The 21,273-nt window shown below is 32.9% G+C and overlaps 1 long non-coding RNA gene across 1 annotated transcript in view; it reads left to right on the forward strand.

Annotated features, from left to right (window-relative positions):
• Positions 1 to 590: 590 nt before the first annotated feature.
• Positions 591 to 21,273, forward strand: part of LOC134839698 (uncharacterized) — a 40,658-nt gene continuing 19,975 nt past the window's right edge. Inside the window, exon 1 of the long non-coding RNA XR_010162395.1 lies at positions 591 to 1,220. This is a non-coding gene — a long non-coding RNA (uncharacterized LOC134839698). The remainder of the gene's footprint in view (positions 1,221 to 21,273) is intronic.

Genomic DNA, 21,273 nt, shown 5'->3' on the forward strand with positions numbered 1-21,273 from the left:
TTTTTGGCTGATTTCCAAAAACTACCTGTGGTACAGAAGTAACTGAGTTGTATCGTATTAAACAAAAGTCCACGCAACTTTTTCTTCCAGACCCCTAATCTTTCTCGCCCCAGTTTGCGAAAACCTTGACGCCTAAATAGCTAAATGAGTCACTCGGCTAGAGGCACATAAATACTCTTCTTTCAGCTTTCAGTGGATCTTTGTTCAAGGAATGATCGCCATATAAAACATGTTTTCTTGGCATTTTGAGAGAAAATTTCTGACTTTAAATCTAAAAAAGGAAGGTGTCAAAAAAAGACGTGGGCTTAAGAAACGCTCATCCTCTGATCAAATCAAAGTTATGAAAATAATGAGACTCAAAATTAACATTTGCCGGGGGTTATACCGAGTAACTTCAAAACAAACATGTCAAACCCAATGTTATCTTTCAATGCTAAAATGAATCATCAAGATTTTCTTTCCAATTTATACAAGAAGAGCTTGAATAGCTAACGGCATTTTGAGTGGTTTAACTATTGATAGTTTGAAATTTCAGATCCTTTTGTTCTTTTTTTTTGGGTTCATCTATGGCATGTTCTGTCTTGATTTCAGAGTAACTATTTCAATTCATTTATTGCTCTGTTTTAATGTTAATTTTTGGAATAACTACAAATTGCTCGGCAAAAAAAGCCAATAGCAATTTATCGATCACTTATGTTAGTTCCATCATCATTATCATTGAATTATTTCCAAGTCCTTTTTTTTCATTAGCCTGTGAAACTTCCAAAAAGTCTTGAAATTTTTCTGAAGTTTTCCTTAGTTTAGTGTTAATTGAGGTTGCCAATACAAATTTTCATTTTTATTTCCTTGAATTATCCCTCTGTAATTTCTTTCATTTCAGAAAGCTTAAAATATTGCATTCGGATTGGCTGAAAAATATACCTTTTGCTCCAACTGTCAGCCAATTTCAATTTTCCCATTTATACTTCGGAGCTATAAAAGTAAAATGATTTTCCTCATTATTTAAACGGAATCGTACGACTTATGATAACAATAATTAGTTGCAACCAACCGCTGTGATTACTTTCTTTTTTTAAGATCCACCCTCAATTTTTGTAAAACTAACAAAAATGACATCTTATATTCTAAGCACTCTTCTTTTTTGTCTGATACTGAATGGCATTTTCGCCTCATACTCGCAACAACAATCGTGGAACAGAGTCAACGAATTCCAAGAAAACGTAAGTGGTGATAGTGAGTTATTGAACAAGCTGCCAGTCAAGAATTCCCCTTCCAATCCCCAACCCATATATAGTTTCCAACAGGTGAGCTATTATAACTAAATTATAACCAAAACAGCGTGCGTAATTACGGATAGAAATTACCATCTAGCCTAACGGTTTCAGAAAGTATCAAGCGCTATTGTCGTGCGCATGAACTCTTGGACAGAGGGCGAGGGGGGGCTTCAACGTTTTGTGGATCTTTTTTAGATTAGAAAAATTTGCCAAGAAAAAAGCATATGAGTTATGGAAAAATTTGGCCAGTCCCGTTCCACGGCGCAGTAAACACACACCTGCCAGTCATTAAACACATAACTTTAAGAAAATGTGAAGCCCCTAAAACAGCCGAGAAATCGCTGTTAAAAGGGACGATTAAAACCATCTCTAATTTCATTCGAAAAATCTGTTGATATTTTTAAAAAAGTTTGGCTACTTTCCGGCGTTTTTGAGAAAGCTACTTCCGTATGGTTTTTTGAGCAAAATTTGGTGTTTTCTGTCAATTTGACAACTTTTGGTTGATTGTTGGAGTAAGGCGTAGATTTAGGGGAAGCAATTTACACTTCCCTCTGGAATCAAAAACCTCACCATCCAAAATGCTGCTTGTTTCTATTTTAGAACTAAGTTCGTTTTATGCTACGTTTGTAGCGAGTATTGTAAACATTTTTTCCTACTAGTGTTTTTCAAGCGCTTAATTTTGAAATTTATCTATTGAGCAACCAATTTTAAGTGAATTATTTCGTCTTGATTGTTGAAATTTCTTTTCTGTCCGAATTAGTAGTTTTGCTTAAATTTTTGAAAAACGAAATTTGAAGGAGTTCGAAATATAGCAATGCAATTGTCAAAATAAGGATCCATTTCAGGAAAGTACTCAAATTTTCATCAAGTGGCGTAAAACTAGAAACAAAAGAGTATGCTTTAGCGATTGGTAGAAGCCGTTTTTGCAATACCTCGTTGCAAAGATTATCTTATGCGGTGCTAGTTTGGTTGAGATTGTGGCTTTCGTCAAAAAAAAATATGATTGATGGACAAAACAAACACTGCCGGCCGAAGTCCGGATCGGGCAGCTGTGGACCAGTTTGTGCAATAAAGTATCTTCGCTTGTTACGAATTCCGAAAAAAGCGAATGAATAATAATTGAACGCTTTAACTTTATATATATATATATATTTTCCTGAGTAAACTAATCAGAGACTCTTGTATATTTTTTTTGTTGTCTACTAAGGATAGCGAAAGTTTTCTTTTGAGAAAAAAGTATGAAACATTTGTCTACTTCTAACTTTTTAGCGCTCTCGTAATTTTTTCAAATCCTTGCCATCATAAAATAAAACTCGGTAGATTGTCCAAAAAATTTGAAATTAAAAAGGTTTAGGAGTAATTTCTTAAAAACTGGGCTTTTGAGTTCATTCTTGTTCTGACAAAGTGTTTGGATCAAAAAACTGTTTTTTTCATGTAACATTGAACGTACGTGTTCCAATCATTTGAAAAATTCGGAGCAACTTTATATTTGGGTGTGCTTTAGTTTTTTCGTCTTTTTTTCTCTGTTGTGTTCCACGCAAAATCAGCTACCACTAATAAGCATCGAAGAAAGATGATTATATATCATACAAAATCTCTTTGATTCTTGATTCGAACGACATTTCAAAAAAATTGCACTGTTAAGAAAAACTGGTTTGAAATTTTTTGTTTTCGTCTTAATTCGAGCGAATAAAGCGAGCGAGCAGGCATACAATAGCCTAATTTTATGGCCTAAGAGCTTACAATAACTCAATTTAAAACGTGAAAATTTATTTTTACTTAAATAACGTTCATTTTTTGGAATCAAAAACTTCGAAAATTTTTAAATTTGTTTTGTTTTTTTTTGTTTCTCTGATCATTTTTCTACAAAAAACTAATTTTCAATTAGTTTCTTTTTCCATGACTGCCGAACATGCCTAAACTCTAGTTTTTTGTACAGCTCCTTTTATTACACCTCGGCAAAAAAAAACGAAACTCATTTGGAAAAGCTTTCGTGTGGTATTTTCTCAAGATGATGATCAAAATATTCTGTGCTATTTGCACAGTAACTGGCTATTCTTGTTAAATTATGCAATGTCCAGTAAAAATCTTTGTAAAAAATCTGGGACTTCTTTGTCGGCTTCCTTGTCGGCTTAGTTTTGTGTCGTCTTAGTTACCGCAGCTTAGCTTACCGCAGTTACCGCAGCACCGAAAGTTAGGGCATTTTTACTCAAATTAAAAACATTGCAGTGTATTCCGGCTTCAGGCAAGTAATTGAGCTCCCGTTTTGACTATTTTTTCTTGGTTTCTATGGTTTTTTCTCATGCTGTTCATCAAAAACGTTTAAAAATTGTTTTCTTAATAAATTCAAAATTCAAGGAGAGTTCTGTTAATCTAGTGCAGTGGTAACATTCATGCTTGAGCGACAAATTCCTGAAGTTCGTTTTTAGTCGAGACCTGTTTTTTTTCGAAACTGAAAATTTTCGAAGATTCTAGACTTTCATGTAAGTTAATTTTTGTCGGCTCAGGTCCTGCAGAAAGGTTTAATTTCATTTTTAAGCATTTTGAAAGCTCTTTGTAAAATTTCAAATGGTGCAGGTAATTCTATTTCAGGAATTTTTGTCCTTTTTGTAGTTTTTATAATTTTTTTGACAAAAAAATAGCGATATTTTTGAAGGTTTTGTTTTCACTTTTGATTTGTCTTATCATTTGATGGTATTCATAGTCGTACATTTTTGTATCGCATGTGATGCGAAGCTCAGCTTCGCCTCTGTGCATATAAAATTTTATTTTTGAAGAGCGTCTATTTCCAATTCAATATCTAAAATGATGTATTTTGCCTCTGCTTACACTAAGTTCAATAAATTAGAATGTCTGGAAACTTTTTCAAAGTAGGAAAGTTCGCGTCAAACTGCTTTGCATTAATAGAAAACAGGTCTTTTGCACGCGTAAATTATCTCCAAGTGGCCAAAAAGGCTGTCTTCAAACTCCATAACTTCGCAATAGTTAATCCCACTCAATATGTTGTTTTGAAGATGATGAGCTCACGGCAGGGCGGATTAAGGGGGAAGGGGTTGTAAAAAACTTCTTTTACAAACGGTAATTGAAGGTCAAAATTGGCCTGATTAAAAAACCAAACATGCATATACCGTTATTTTTTCCGAATAACGATAGTTTGATTGTGCACAAAACATACTAATTATTCGCGGATTTTGATTATCGTGACGGAATATTTGCGCGGAAGTTGTTTTTCCCCAAAACAAGCTTTGGCTTTTCACTTTTGACGGAGATTTTAATACAGGCAGAGAACAATATATTTTACTTGTGGCCAAAATCATGGAGCTTTGAACCACTCTTTTAACCAATTCTGTATTTTGAACGGTAGAGTAAGCGGCATTTAATCCGGCTGAGAGTTCCATGGCGTTTGAGGTAGTGCTCGGTTTTAACCAAGTTATTAAAAATTTTCCTTGTTTTCTGAAAATAACATCAAGATTTTTTGAGATTTTTTCAGCAAAAAGCGATCAGGTACTTCAAGGTTTCGACCTGATACGAGCACACTTTTTGATTTTACTCTAAATGATCAGTCTTTTCGACGCCTTCTATGAACCCTACAGAACTATTTTTATGGCATTATCATCCTCGTGCAGTTTTTCAAAAACTACTTCATAAGGCCCACTGAAATGAGGGTAGTGCACCTCGGAAAATCCTTCGGGAAATCATGAACTTTAAAATTGGACAACCAGACAAAAAGTAACGTTTGTTTTCTTTAGTAAGTCTATTTTTTAATTAGAAAAAAGTCTTGTTCTTTCTTCGAAAAACAAGCTTGTTCTTTCAATTCTATGAATAATAATAGAATTGTTGAAAAAACACTAAAACTGAAAACTTGGTTCAGTTTTCATTGTGGTTTTGATTTGATTGAAATACCTGTAAACTGCATGCAGATGATACTCAAGCTGTAGGTCATAGTTTTTTTTTCAATCGGAGTTTTGGATCATCAAAAGTAATGTCAAGTTAAAAAGTAAATCATGTTCCGAAGAGGCAATAAGAAAATAAAAAATATGCGGTTTCAAAACGGTTCGTTAATTTCTAATAATCTATTTCTGATCAAAAAGTAACAAGACTGCTCGTATCAGGGTGAAACCCTGAAAGTTCCGACTGCCTTTTAAGGTTTATGGGGCAGTAATAACATTAAAAAGTTAAATGTAATAAAACAAAATGAATGAAACTTTTTTTTTGAAATTTCAAGTTTTTTTTTTTATAAAACCATCCCCCCACACGCCAAATAAAGTACAAAAGGATAGACTTCGCTCCTTGTTACAAATTAATTATGGCAAATAAGCTTCTTTGAACCAATTTGGAACAATTTCTAAGACGGATTAACTCTGCGCTTGCGCGTTAATTGTCCCAAATTGGCCAAAATGTCAATCTTTGAAACCCCATAACTTTAAGAAAATGATCACAAGTGAAATATCTTTTCAAAATTAAGCTCAGAACGACAATACCTTTCGAATGATATAAAAAACTCCGTCAAAAACTGCTAGTTAAAATGTCGAAATTTGTCTGTAGAAAAAAAACCCACTCCGAGCACAAATATTCCGTTGTTTTTCTATCGAAAGTCGGAGCAAAAAACTCCGTAAAAATACTTAAAAGATAGTGACTAAAAACATCTGTGCTTACCAAGGGGGCGTATCGATACACATATGTGCCACATATGTGTTAATTATTTAAATGGGTGTGATTTCAGAGGAAAATCAAACAAGACTGCTCGTATCAGGGGAAAGCCCTGAATGTTCCAACTGCCTTTTAAGTTCTATGGAGCAGTAATAACGTGAAAATTTTAAATCTGAAAAAAAAAACTAAATTTTTTTTAAATTGCGATTTTTTATGAAAACATATTAAGTACAAAGTGAAAACATATTAAGTACTCAATATAACACGCCATATTAAGTACAGAGTGACAAGTTTCACTCCTATTAACAAGTCACTTATGGCATACAAGCTTCCGCGACCAATTTGGAAAGATTTCTAAGAAGGATTAATTCTCCGCTTACGCGTTAATAGCGCGAAATACATCGCGCGCTAATTGTCCCAAATCGGCCAAAATGGCAATCTTTAAACCCCCATAACTTTACGAAAAATGATCACAGGTGAAATATCTTTTCAAATTTGAGCTTATGAAACCAATATCTTTCGAATGATATAAAAAATTCCGTCGAAAATGGCTAGTTAAAAAGTCGAAACTTGTCTGAAGAAAAAAAACCCACCCCGAGCACAAATATTCCGTTACTTTCGTATCGAAAGTCGAAACAAAAACAGAATTTATTTTGTTCCGTCTTAGAACGGATAAGTGGCTGTTTATTCTAACGCCTATCATAAGGTGCGGCTTAGTAAGTGGTTTACCAAAAACAGAAAAAAATAACTACTATATTTATGGTACCTGCAAAAAAACGAACAAATTCTGCGCTCACTTGCACAAAATAGATTTACTTTGTTTCGATGTTTCAAATACGCCACATGAATCACAGTGAGTTTTTTTCATGTAAGAAAATATCAATTGAAAGGAGTTCATTCAAGAAAACTGGCTGTTGTTTTTCGTTTTTCTTGTTTATCCCTCAGTGTTTTTTTCAACGTCAAAGGAATTGTTAATCTATTTTAGAAAAATGCAATTATTCTTCAGAAGTTTTTTTCAATTGTTTTAAAAATGGGTGCTTTTTTTTCATCTCAACTTTTAATGATGTGACTTTCTGCCGTTCGAAAGCGGTAGTTGCCCTTTTTCATTGTTCTCCAACTGGTTTAACACAAAGGGAAAACAAAGATTTGAAGTTAAATATTGTCGTGCGAAACTATACTTTTTTGAAACTTGAACTAATTTTGTTCATGCTAAAACTTCTTGAATCTGGAAAACTGTTTTCAAAATGTCGTAGCTTCATCGAAAGAGGCTTGTAAGTTATTGCTTAAAGGAAAAGCTCATTACAAAAAATTGATTCTGGGTGGCTCGTGGATCAGTATGTAGTTAGTAAGAGATTAATTTTGTCTGTTTATAGCTCTGGCCGAAAAACATCCAAGTGGCCGAAAAACATTTTTCAATTTGATTAATATATGGATCAAATGAAAAGGAGTGACTTGATTTGATTTAATAATTAGACAAGACTACTCGTATCAGGGCAAAGCCTTGAAGAATCCGACTGCCTTTTAAGGTTTATGGAGCAGCAGTAATAACATTAAAAAGTTAAATGTATTATAACAAAATGAATGAATTTTTTATGTGAATTTTTTAATGAAAATCATCCCACCAGACGCCATATAAAGTACAAGAGGATAGATTTCGCTCCCTGTTACAAATTAATAATGGCAATTAAGCTTCTTTCAACCAATTTGGAAATCTTTAAACCCCCATAACTTTACGAAAAATGATCACAGGTGAAATATCTTTTCAAAATTAAACTCAGGACAATAATACTTTTTGAATGATAAAAAAACCTGTCAAAAATAGCTAGTTAAAAAGTCGAAATTTGTCTGAAGAAAAAAACCCACCCCGAGCACATGTATTCCGTTATTTTCGTATCGAAAGTCGAAACAAAAACAGATTTTATTTTGTTCCGTTTTAGAACGGATAATTGGCTGTTTATTCTAACGCCTATTATAAGGTGCGGGTTAGTAAGTGTTTTACCAAAAACAGAAAAAAATAACTACTATATTTATGGTACTTGCACAAAGACGAACAAATTCTGCGCTCACTTGCACCAAAATAGATTTACTTTGTTTCGATGTTTCAAATACGCCACATGAATCACAGTGAGTTTTATTCATGTAAGAAAATAACAATTGAAGGGAGTTTGTTAGAGAAAACTGGCTGTTGTTTTTCGTTTTTCTTATCTATCCCTCAGTGTTTTTTTCAATGTTAAAGGAATTGTGAATCTATTTTAGAAAAATGCAATTATCCTTCAGAAGTTTTTTTCAATTGTTTTAAAAACGGGTGTTTTTTTCGTCTCAATTTTTAATGATGTGACTTTCTGCCGTTCGAAAGCGGTGGTTGCCCTTTTTCATTGTTCTCCAACTGGTTTACCACAAAGGGAAAACAAAGATTTGAAGTTAAAATTTGTCGTGCGAAACTATACTTTTTTGAAACTTGAACTAATTTTGTTCATGCTAAAAGTTCTTGAATCTCGAAAACTGTTTTCAAAATGTCGTAGCTTCATCGAAAGAGGCTTGTAAGTTATTGCTTAAAGGAAAAGCTCAATACAAAAAAATGATTCTGGGTGGCTCGTGGATCAGTATATAGTTAGTAATAGATTAATTTTGTCTATTTATAGCTGTGGCTGAAAAACATCCAAGTGGCCGAAAAACATTTTTCAATTTGATTAATATATGGATCGAATGAAAAGGAGTGACTTGATTTGATTCAATAATTAGACAAGGCTACTCGTATCAGGGCAAAGCCTTGAAGAATCCGACTGCCTTTTAAGGTTTATGGAGCAGCAGTAATAACATTAAAAAGTTAAATGTATTATAACAAAATGAATGAATTTTTTTATGTGAATTTTTTAATGAAAATCATCCCACCAGACGCCATATAAAGTACAAGAGGATAGATTTTGCTCCCTGTTACAAATTAATAATGGCAATTAAGCTTCTTTCAACCAATTTGGAAATCTTTAAACCCCCATAACTTTACGAAAAATGATCACAGGTGAAATATCTTTTCAAATTTGAGCTCATGACAACAATATCTTTCGAATGATATAAAAAAATTCCGACAAAAATGGCTAGTTAAAAAGTCGAAATTTGTCTGAAGAAAAAAAACCCACCCCGAGCACATGTATTCCGTTATTTTCGTATCGAAAGTCGAAACAAAAACTGAATTTATTTTGTTCCGTTTTAGAACGGATAATTGGCTGTTTATTCTAACGCCTATTATAAGGTGCGGGTTAGTAAGTGTTTTACCAAAAACAGAAAAAAAATAACTACTATATTTATGGTACTTGCACAAAGACGAACAAATTCTGCGCTCACTTGCACCAAAATAGATTTACTTTGTTTCGATGTTTCAAATACGCCACATGAATCACAGTGAGTTTTATTCATGTAAGAAAATAACAATTGAAGGGAGTTTGTTAGAGAAAACTGGCTGTTGTTTTTCGTTTTTCTTGTTTATCCCTCAGTGTTTTTTTCAATGTTAAAGGAATTGTGAATCTATTTTAGAAAAATGCAATTATCCTTCAGAAGTTTTTTTCAATTGTTTTAAAAATGGGTGTTTTTTTTTCATCTCAATTTTTAATGATGTGACTTTCTGCCGTTCGAAAGCGGTGGTTGCCCTTTTTCATTGTTCTCCAACTGGTTTACCACAAAGGGAAAACAAAGATTTGAAGTTAAAATTTGTCGTGCGAAACTATACTTTTTTGAAACTTGAACTAATTTTGTTCATGCTAAAAGTTCTTGAATCTCGAAAACTGTTTTCAAAATGTCGTAGCTTCATCGAAAGAGGCTTGTAAGTTATTGCTTAAAGGAAAAGCTCATTACAAAAAATTGATTCTGGGTGGCTCGTGGATCAGTATATAGTTAGTAATAGATTAATTTTGTCTATTTATAGCTGTGGCTGAAAAACATCCAAGTGGCCGAAAAACATTTTTCAATTTGATTAATATATGGATCGAATGAAAAGGAGTGACTTGATTTGATTTAATAATTAGACAAGGCTACTCGTATCAGGGCGAAGCCTTGAAGGTTCCGAATACCTTTTACGGTTTATCGAGCAGCAGTAATAACATTAAAAAGTTAAAATTATTATAACAAAATGAATGAATTTTTTTTATTTGAATTTTTTTATGAAAATCATCACACCACACGCCATATAAAGTACAAGAGGATAGATTTCGCTCCTTGTTACAAATTAATTATGGCAATTATGCTTCTTTCAGCCAATTTGGAACAAATTCAAAGACGGATTAACTCTCCGCTTACGCGTTAATAGCGCGAAATTAATCGCGCGTTAGTTGTCCCAAATTCGCCAAAATGCCAATCTTTGAAACCCCATTACTTTACGAAAAATAATCACAAGTGGAATATCTTTTCAAATTTAAGCTCAGGACAACAATAGTTTTTGAATGATATAAAAATTTCCGTCAAAAATGGCCAGTTTAAAAACCGAAATTTGTCTGAAGAAACCCCGCCCCCCCTCCGAGCACAAATGTTCCGTTACTTTCGTTACGATAGTCGGAACAATTAGCCTAAATTATCAATTACTTTCGAAAATCATTATATCATTTGATTAAAAGGGGAGTTAAGGTTTATCTTTCGCCTATTTAACAATTGAGCTTCGTGCACACTGTTCAAAATAGCAAATTTGAGAAATCGAAAGGTAAAATAGCGAATCTTCAAACCATATTTTTTTGCTTTGACATGCTAATCGACGCACATGCCAATATGCCAGTCCCCGTTTACCAATCAGATCAATTTACAGTGAAGAAAAATTGAATCTAAGCGTTAAAATCACATTTCTTGATGGAAGTTGAATTTTTTGTGCATGAAAAATTAAGAGACATCATACTGATCAGGGGCAGATCTAGGATTTTCTCCTCAAGGGGGAGGCGGATTTTCAAAAAATGTTCGGAAATTTTGTCGAGATTTTTTTTAGGTCGACCCAATTGATTTTTTGAGCTCTCCCAGAGCAGTGAAAAACTGTATTCTTGTCCAATTTTTTCTGCGCGTCAGGCAAAATTTTGAAAAAACAGGTAAAAAAAGGGGCTCTTTTTCCTTTTCCCCCCACCTCACACGAGCTTCAATATATTAGTGTAACGAGTGGTTTTACGAGGTTGAGTATGCCGACCAAATATGTTTGTCGCGGCCTTATTAGTCTGTATGTGAAGTTTCATAACAATCGGACAATGTCGTCAACAAATTTACATGTAAAAAGTTGCAGGTGGGGGGGGGGGGGGAAGGAAAAAGAGCCAAAAAAGCGTTTTTAGGCATTTTTTGGAAAATTTTGACCAAAAAATTGCGTTTTTTTGGCGCTCGCTCCCCCCTCAAATTTAGTATATATTGGCTCCTTTAGAAAAATTTTAACCAAAATTTGTCACCAAAAATTGATATCTCAAAATAGTACAAAGGAGGGACCCTTTGAATCGGCAGGGGGTCGAATCCCTGAGGGGGGGGGGGGGGGCGTCCACCCCCTCCGCCCCCTACACTAAATCCGCACCTGAAACTGATGTTGTATTCGTTATCCGTTTGCGAATAACGAATACAACATCAGTTTAGTCATTTTGTTTGCTTTCCGACTACCAACCCAAATAGAATGAGACTTAAATGGGCTTAATTTTAAGCTGTAAAAGTCAAGTAAGTGCATCAAAGCAGGTCTTTCTAAGCAATAAGTTAGTAAAGAATCAAATATGGGGATCTCTTTAATTACCCCCCTCCTCCCTTTTGAAAGCGGAGGTTTGTTACTAGGTATAAAATTTACATATGCTTAACCATTGAATTATTTCATTATTGGTTACTATGTACCCTGGTGGGGGGGGGGGGGGGGTGGGATTTCATGCTATTCACATCCAAAATTAGCGAAAGTGAAAACTAAGCCTTCATTCAAAGCGTTAAATTAGCAGCAATCAACTTGTTTATTTTCTGTTTTAACAACAAATGACTATTTGATCTATTATTGAAGCCGTTTCCAGAGTGCAATGTCAATCAATTCCTTAATTAGAAAAAAAAAGAATTTATTTTGTCCCGTTTTAGAACGGATAAACGGCTGTTTATTCTAACGCCTATTATAAGGTGCGGGTTAGTAAGTGCTTTACCAAAAACAGAAAAAAATTAACTACTATATTTATGGTATGTGCACAAAGACGAACAAATTCTGCGCTCACTTGCACAAAAATAGATTTACTTTGTTTCGATGTTTCAAATACGCCACATGAATCACAGTGAGTTTTTCATGTAAGAAAATAACAATTGAAGGGAGTTTATTCAAGAAAACTGGCTGTTGTTTTTCGTTTTTCTTGTTTATCCCTCAGTGTTTTTTTTCAACGTTAATGGAATTGTGAATCTATTTTAGAAAAATGCAATTATTCTTCAGAAGTTTTTTTTCAATTGTTTTAAAAATGGGTGTTTTTTTTTCATCTCAACTTTTAATGATGTGACTTTCTGCCGTTCGAAAGCGTTAGTTGCCCTTTTTCATTGTTCTCCAACTGGTTTAACACAAAGGGAAAACAAAGATTTGAAGTTAAATTTTGTCCTGCAAAATTATACTTTTTTGAAACTTGAACTAATTTTGTTCATGCTAAACGTTCTTGAATCTGGAAAACTGTTTTCAAAATGTCGTAGCTTCATCGAAAGAGGCTTGTAAATTATTGCTTAAAGGAAAAACTCATTACAAAAAATTGATTCTGGGTGGCTCGTGGATCAGTATATAGTTAGTAATAGATTAATTTTATCTGTTTATAGCTGTGGCCGAAAAACATCCAAGGTTTTTCAATTTGATTAATATATGGATCGAATGAAAAGGAGTGAGTTGATTTGATTTAAAAATTAGACAAGACTACTCGTATCAGGGCGAAGCCCTGAATGTTCCGACTGCCTTTTAAGGTTTATGGAGCAGCAGTAATAACATTAAAAAGTTAAATGTAAAACAAGACTGCTCGTATCAGGGCGAAGCCCTGAAAGTTCCGACTGCCTTTTAAGGTCTATGGAGCATTAATAAGATGAAAATATTCAAAGTATTAAAAAAATTAAATTTTTTTTATTGAAAAAAATTTGAGATTTTATGTAAAAACATCCCCCCACACGTCATATTGAGTACAAAGCAATAAATTTTGCGCCTATTAACAAATCAATTATGGAATATAAGCTTCCTTAAACCAATTTGGAACAATTTCTAAGACGTATTAAATCTCACTTACGCGTTAATAGCGCGAAGTTCATCGCGCGTTAATTGTCCCAAATTGGCCAGAATGGCAATCTTTAAACCCTCATAACTTTACAAAAAATAATCACAGGTGAAATATCTTTTCAAATTCAAGCTCAGGACAACAATAGCTTTTGAATGATATAAAAAATTGCGTCAAAAACAGCTAGTTAAAAAGTCGAAATTTGTCTGAAGAAAAAAAAACCCACCCCGAGCACAAAAATTTCGTTACTTTCGTATCGAAAGTCGGAACAATAACAAAATGAATGATTTTTTTTTAATTTGAAATTTTTTATGAAAATCATCCCACCACACGCCATATAAAATACAAAAGGATAGATTTCGCTCCTTGTTACAAATTAATTATACCAAATAAGCTTCTTTCAACCAATTTGGAACAATCTCTAAGACGGATTAGCTCTCCGCTTACGCGTTAATTGCGCGAAATATATCGCGCGTTAATTGTCCCAAATTGGCCAAAATGGCAATCTTTAAACCCCCATAATTTTACAAAAAATGATCACAGGTAAAATATTTTTTGTAATTTAAGCTCAAGACAATCCGACAAAAATGACTAGTTAAATGACGAAAAAATTCCGCCAAAAATGACTAGTTAAAAAGTCGAAATTTGTCTGATGAAAGAAAAAATTCTCCCCGAGCACAAATAATCCGTTACTTTCGTATCGAAAGTCGGAACAAAAACGTGTGGTAAGTTTAATTCTGCAGCGCCGTTTGAACAACTTGATTTGATGGATTCATCAATTTATGAGGAATGATAAAAACTATTTTCTGGGAAAAAAATTGGGTAGAAAAAGAAAACTTATAAATGAGATTGTAGTTGTAAAATCTAACATGTAATTGTGTGCATAGTACTCAAAAAAATCGTGAACTATAGTGACCTACATGAACTCTTGACTTGATAGCGATTGCTGTTTTAGTGTGAAACGAAAAAATGTGCTGCTTTTGGCTTATGTGATGTTGCGTGTGAGTTGATTGTTTTGTTCCATGTTGAAGTTTTGTTTACAGTTGAAATTACCTTCATGCAGTAATGGAAATGAATGAAATACTCCAAGTGATTTAAGTTTAGCGAAATATGATTCTTAAGCTTTTGTGTTTTTATTTGAGTTTTCCGAGATCATAACGTTGAAATATTTTTCCGATTAGTTTCATTTTTTGCTTTAGTTTTCTATATCCTGGTTTTGGCAGTAAGTGGCGCGAAAATGTTGATCAAAATTTTGGATAATTTCACTCTTAGGAATCTGCGCTGAATAACTATGGAGATAATTGGTTACTTGGAAAGTTGATACAAGTGTAATAAATTTGACCAAAGAAAGACTGTCGTGTTTTAAAAGCGGGAGAGGAACCATAATCGCCAGTCGTCTGCTGCTATTCTAAAAACTTTTGGATGCAAAAAATTGCACGCAACCATCTATTGCCTTGATAGTAGAATCAAAAATCGAAAGAGTGTTAATGTTCCGACCTTACAGCGAACACTTCATCAAAGACCTTAAAAGGCAGTCGACAGATTCAGGGTTCCGCCCTGCTACGAAAGTAACGGAATATTTGTGCTAGGTGTGGGTTTTTTTTTCTTCAGACAAATTTCGACTTTTTAACTAGCCAATTTTGACGCAATTTTTTAGATCATTCAGAAGGTATTGTTCTTCTGAGCTTGAATTTATAAAAATATCTTACTTGTGATTGTTTTTTGTAACTTTATGGAGATTTAAATATTGCCATTTTGGCATTTTGGGATAATTAACGCGCGACATAATTCGCGCTATTAACGCGTAAGCGGAGAGCTAATCCGTCTTAGAAGTTGTTCCAAATTGGTTGGTAGAAGCTTATTTGCTTTAATTGATTTGTTGCTAGAAACGAAATTTATCCTTTTGTACTTTATATTGCATTTGGGGTGATGATTTTCATAGAAAAAAATTCAAACTTTGCAAAAAAAATTCATTTCATTTTATTTAATTTATTTTTTTATTTTGTTTATGCTTTAAATGCTCGATAAACTTTACAAGCAGTCAGAAGATTCAGGGCTTCGCACTGCTACGAGTAATCTTGTTGTTCCGACTTTCGATACGAAAGTAATGGAATATTTGTGCTCGGCTTGGGTTTTTTTTCAGACAAATTTCGACTTTCTAACTAGCCATGTTTGACGGATTTTTTTTCGAATCTTTCAAAGGGTATTGTTGTCTTGAGCTTAAATTTATAAAGATATCTTATTTTTGATTATTTTTTGTAACATTATGGAGGTTTAAATATTGGCATTTTGGCCATTTTGGGATAATTAACGCGCGACATAATTCGCTCTAATAACGCGTAAGCGGAGATTTAATCCGTTTTATAAGTTGTTCCAAATTGGTTGGTAGAAGCTTATTTGATTTAATTGATTTGTTGCTAGAAGCAAAATTTATCCTTTTGTACTTTATATGGCATTTGGGGTGATGATTTTTATAGAAAAAAATTCAAATTTTACAAAACAAAAACTCATTTCATTTTATTTAATTTATTTTTTTATTTTGTTTATGCTTTAAATGCTCGATAAACTTTACAAGCAGTCAGAAGATTCAGGGCTTCGCACTGCTACGAGTAATCTTGTTGTTCCGACTTTCGATACGAAAGTAATGGAATATTTGTGCTCGGCTTGGGTTTTTTTTCAGACAAATTTCGACTTTCTAACTAGCCATGTTTGACGGATTTTTTTTCGAATCTTTCAAAGGGTATTGTTGTCTTGAGCTTAAATTTATAAAGATATCTTATTTTTGATTATTTTTTGTAACGTTATGGAGGTTTAAATATTGGCATTTTGGCCATTTTGGGATAATTAACGCGCGACATAATTCGCTCTAATAACGCGTAAGCGGAGATTTAATCCGTTTTATAAGTTGTTCCAAATTGGTTGGTAGAAGCTTATTTGATTTAATTGATTTGTTGCTAGAAGCAAAATTTATCCTTTTGTACTTTATATGGCATTTGGGGTGATGATTTTTATAGAAAAAAATTCAAATTTTACAAAACAAAAATTCATTTCATTTTATTTAGTTTATTTTTTTAATTTTGTTTATGCTTTAAATGCTCAATAAACTTTACAAGCAGTCAGAAGATTCAGGGCTTTGCACCGCTACGAGTATTCTTGTTGTTCCGAGTTTCGATACGAAAGTAACGGAATATTTGTGCTCGGCTTGGGTTTTTTTTCAGACAAATTTCGACTTTCTAACTAGCCTTGTTTGACGGAATTTTTTCGGATTATTCAAAAGGTATTGTAGTCGGATATTTTTTTGGATCATTCAAAAGGTACTGGAAGAAGCTTATTTGCTTTATTTGATTTGTTGCTAGAAGCAAAAGTTATCCTTTTGTACTTTATATGGCATGTGGGGTGATGATTTTCGTAGAAAAAAATTCAAATTTTACAAAAAACAAATCATTTCAATTTATTTTGTTTAATTTTTTTATGTTGTTTATGTTATAAATGCTCGATAAACTTTACAAGCAGTCAGAACATTCAGGGTTTTGCCCTGCTACGAGTAGTCTTGTTGTTCCGACTTTCGATACGAAAGTAACGGAATATTTGTGCTCGGCTTGGGTTTTTTTCTAAGACAAATTTCGACTTTCTAACTAGCCATGTTTGACGGATTTTTTTTCGGATCTTTCAAAAGGTATTGTTGTCTTGAGCTTAATTTTTTAAAGATATCTTATTTTGGATTATTTTTTGTAACGTTATGGAGGTTTAAATATTGCCATTTCGGCCATTTTGGGATAATTAATGCGCGACATAATTCGCGCTAATAACGCGTAAGCGGAGATTTAATCCGTTTTATAAATTGTTCCAAATTGGTTGGTAGAAGCTTATTTGATTTGTTTGATTTGTTGCTAGAAACGAAATTTATCCTTTTGTACTTTATATGGCATTTGGGATGATGTTTTTCATAGAAAAAAATTCAAATTTTACAAAAAAAAATTCATTTCATTTTATTTAGTTTTTTTTAAAATTTTGTTTATGCTTTAAATGCTCAATAAACTTTACAAGCAGTCAAAAGATTCAGGGCTTTACACTGCTACGAGTATTCTTGTTGTTCCGAGTTTCGATACGAAAGTAACGGAATATTTGTGCTCGGCTTGGGTTTTTTTTCAGACAAATTTCGACTTTCTAACTAGCCTTGTTTGACGGAATTTTTTCGGATTATTCAAAAGGTATTGTAGTCGGATATTATTTTGGATCATTCAAAAGGTACTGGAAGAAGCTTATTTGCTTTATTTGATTTGTTGCTAGAAGCAAAAGTTATCCTTTTGTACTTTATATGGCATGTGGGGTGATGATTTTCGTAGAAAAAAATTCAAATTTTACAAAAAACAAATCATTTCAATTTATTTTGTTTAATTTTTTTATGTTGTTTATGTTATAAATGCTCGATAAACTTTACAAGCAGTCAGAACATTCAGGGTTTTGCCCTGCTACGAGTAGTCTTGTTGTTCCGACTTTCGATACGAAAGTAACGGAATATTTGTGCTCGGCTTGGGTTTTTTCTAAGACAAATTTCGACTTTCTAACTAGCCATGTTTGACGGATTTTTTTTCGGATCTTTCAAAAGGTATTGTTGTCTTGAGCTTAATTTTTTAAAGATATCTTATTTTGGATTATTTTTTGTAACGTTATGGAGGTTTAAATATTGCCATTTTGGCCATTTTGGGATAATTAATGCGCGACATAATTCGCGCTAATAACGCGTAAGCGGAGATTTAATCCGTTTTATAAATTGTTCCAAATTGGTTGGTAGAAGCTTATTTGATTTGTTTGATTTGTTGCTAGAAACGAAATTTATCCTTTTGTACTTTATATGGCATTTGGGGTGATGTTTTTCATAGAAAAAAATTCAAATTTTACAAAAAAAAATTCATTTCATTTTATTTAGTTTTTTTTAAAATTTTGTTTATGCTTTAAATGCTCAATAAACTTTACAAGCAGTCAAAAGATTCAGGGCTTTACACTGCTACGAGTATTCTTGTTGTTCCGACTTTCGATACGAAAGTAACGGAATATTTGTGCTCGGCTTGGGTTTTTTTTTCAGACAAATTTCGACTTTCTAACTAGCCTTGTTTGACGGAATTTTTTCGGATTATTCAAAAGGTATTGTTGTCGGATATTTTTTGGGATCATTCAAAAGGTACTGAAAGAAGTTATTTGCTTTATTTGATTTGTTGCAAGAAGCAAAAGTTATCCTTTTGTACTTTATATGGCATGTGGGGTGATGATTTTCATAGAAAAAAATTCAAATTTTACAAAAAACAAATCATTTAAATTTATTTTGTTTAATTTTTTTATGTTGTTTATGTTATAAATGCTCGATAATCATTACAAGCAGTAAGAACATTCAGGGTTTCGCCCTGCTACGAGTAGTCTTGTTGTTCCGACTTTCGATACGAAAGTAACGGAATATTTGTGCTCGGCTTGGGTTTTTTTCTAAGACAAATTTCGGTTTTCTAACTAGCCAAGTTTGACGGATTTTTTTTATTGTTGTCTTGAGCTTAAATTTAGAAAGATATCTTATTTTGGATTATTTTTTGTATCGTTATGGAGGTTTAAATATTGCCATTTTGGCCATTTTGGGATAATTAACGCGCGACATAATTCGCGCTAATAACGCGTAAGCGGAGATTTAATCCGTTTTATAAATTGTTCCAAATTGGTTGGTAGAAGCTTATTTGATTTAATTGATTTGTTGGTAGAAGCAAAATTTATCCTTTTGTACTTTATATGGCATTTGGGGTGATGATTTTTATAGAAAAAATTCAAATTTTACAAAAAAAAAATTCATCTCATTTTATTTAGTTTATTTTTTTAATTTTGTTTATGCTTTAAATGCTCAATAAACTAGCCATATTTGACAGAAATTTTTTTATCATTCGAAAATTATTGATGTCTTAAGCTTAAATTTGAAAAGTTTCATTACCTGTGATTTTTTTTTTGTAATGTTATGGGAGTTTAAAGATTGCCATTTTGGCCAATTTGGGACAATTAACACGCGATATGTTTCGCGCTGTTAACACGTAAGCGGAGATTTAATCCGTCCTAGAAATCGTTCCAAATTGGTTGAAGGAAGCTTATTTGCCATAAATGACTTAATACAATGAGCTAAATGTATTCTTTCGTTTTTAATATGTCGTGTGGGATGATGTTTTCATTTAAAAAACTTCAGACTTTAAAAAAAAATCATTTCGTTTTTTTTACAATTAATTTTTGTATGTTACTGCTGCTCCATAAACCTCAAAAGGCAGTCGGAACGTTCAGGGCTTCGCCTTGATACGAGCAGTCTTGTTTGTTTTAAAGACAAGGATAGTTATCCAACTATCGCAGTATGCGAATTATGTAACTAGCACTTTAACGTAAACAAATTGTTTTGTATGGAATTTAATGACTCGCGTTTCCGTGTACGGTGGTGAACCCTGAATAATGACTTATCCCGTACTCAGTAAATTTTCTAAAACAGATCTGAAATAGGTTGTGAAATGTTTAAATAACGCTTGGATACTTCAAGGAATGGTTATTTCAGATCTAAATTCAGGTCTGAAATTTTCTTTTTCTTGGTTATTTCAGATCCGAAAAGATCTATTTTAGATCTAATTTCAGATCTGAAATTATGTTTTCCTTGATTATTTCAGATCTGAAAAAATCAGTGATTCGAACTCAATTATTGCAATTTTTGATTGTTATAGCTTCTGCTAGCTACTAGCAGGTACTCAGCATAGTCTCAAGTTCGAGACTGGCGAAGTATGTTTCCCTAAGCATGATATAAACATTGGAAACGCATAAGTAGCGAATGAAAATCAAAAATGTTACAGGCTTTCTTACAGTTTTTGAAAACTTTTTAAAACAGTTGAACAAGAATTTTAGTTAGATGGAAATTTAGTTAGATTTTTAGATGGAGATCAACTGGTTACTTGGAAAGTTGATACAAGTGTAATAAGTTTGACCAAAGAAAGACTGTCGTGTTTTAATAGCGGGAGATGAACAATGATGCTATTCTAAAAACTTTTGTATGCAAAAAGTTGCATGCAACCATCTATTGCCTTGATAGTAGAAACAATAATTGAAATAGTGTTAATGTTCCGACCTTACAGTGAACACTTCTTCAAGGACCTTAGAAGGCAGTCGACAGATTCATGGATCCGCCTTGATACGAACAGTCTGTTGTTCCGACTTTCGATACGAAAGTAACGGAATATTTGTGCTCGGTGTGGTTTTTTTTCTTCAGACAAATTTCTACTTTATAACTAGCCATTTTTGACGGATTTTTTTCTAGATCATTCAAAAAGAATTGTTATTCTGAGCTTGAAACTATAAAGATATCTTAGTAGTGACTGTTTTTTGTAACGTTATGGAGGTTTAAATATTGCCATTTTCGCCATTTTGGGATAATTAATTTTGAGATAATTCGCGCTTTTAATGTGCAAGCGGAGATTTTATCCGTCTTAGAAATTGTTCCAAAATGGTTGAAAGAGCTTATTTGCTTTAATTGATTTGTTGCTAGAAGCAAAGCGAAATCTATCCTTTTATACTTGATATGGCATGTGGTTGGATGATTTTCATAGAAAAAATTTCAAATTTTAGAAAAACAATTTCATTTTATTTCATTTAATTTAATTTTTTTTTATTTGGCTTATGTTATAAATGCTCGATAAACTTTACAGGCAGTCGAAACAGTCAGCAGCGTTTCGCTTCTACGAGTAGTCTTGTTGTTCCGAATTTCGATACGAAAGTAACGGAATATTTGTGCTCGGCTCGGTTTTTTTTTCAGACAAATTTCGACTCTCTAACTAGCCATGTTTGACGGAACTTTTTTTATCATTCGAAAGCTATTGATGTCCTAAGCTTAAATTTGAAAAATTTCATTACCTGTGATTAATTTTTGTAATGTTATGGGAGTTTAAAGATTGCCAATTTGGCCAATTTGGAACAATTGACGCGCAATAAGTTTCGCGCTATTAACGCGTAAACGGAAATTTAATCCGTCTTAGAAATCGTTTCAAATTGGTTGAAAGAAGCTTATTTGCCATAAATGAATTGAAAAAATACAATGAGCGAAAAGTATTTTTTCGGTTTTTATATGTCGTGTGGGATGATGA

The sequence above is a fragment of the Symsagittifera roscoffensis genome, chromosome 2 (assembly GCF_963678635.1).
Source record: "Symsagittifera roscoffensis chromosome 2, txSymRosc1.1, whole genome shotgun sequence".
In the NCBI taxonomy this organism is placed as follows: Eukaryota; Metazoa; Xenacoelomorpha; order Acoela; family Convolutidae; genus Symsagittifera; species Symsagittifera roscoffensis.